This window comes from Leucoraja erinacea, chromosome 21 (assembly GCF_028641065.1).
Source record: "Leucoraja erinacea ecotype New England chromosome 21, Leri_hhj_1, whole genome shotgun sequence".
In the NCBI taxonomy this organism is placed as follows: Eukaryota; Metazoa; Chordata; class Chondrichthyes; order Rajiformes; family Rajidae; genus Leucoraja; species Leucoraja erinaceus.
This window is the reverse complement of record NC_073397.1, coordinates 32,523,259-32,523,566: the sequence shown is the minus strand read 5'-3', so window position 1 is coordinate 32,523,566 and position 308 is coordinate 32,523,259.

The following is a 308-nucleotide window of genomic DNA, read 5'->3' as shown; positions in this document are numbered from 1 at the left end:
GTGGGCCAAATGGCCTAATCTGCTCCTATCACTTACGACACTCTAGAAATTAGAGATACAGCGTGGACACAGGCCACTCGGCCCATGAAGCCTGCGACGGCCAGCGATCCCCGCACACTAACACTATCCTACACACACTAGGAACAGTCTACAATTTTACTTAAGCCAATTCACCTACAAACCTGTACGTCTTTGTGGAGTGTGGGAGGAAACCCGGAACACCCGGAGAAAACCCACGCGGGTCTCAGCCCGTACAGACATCCCCCGCAGTCAGGATCGAACCCACGTGTCTGGCGCTACGAGGCAGC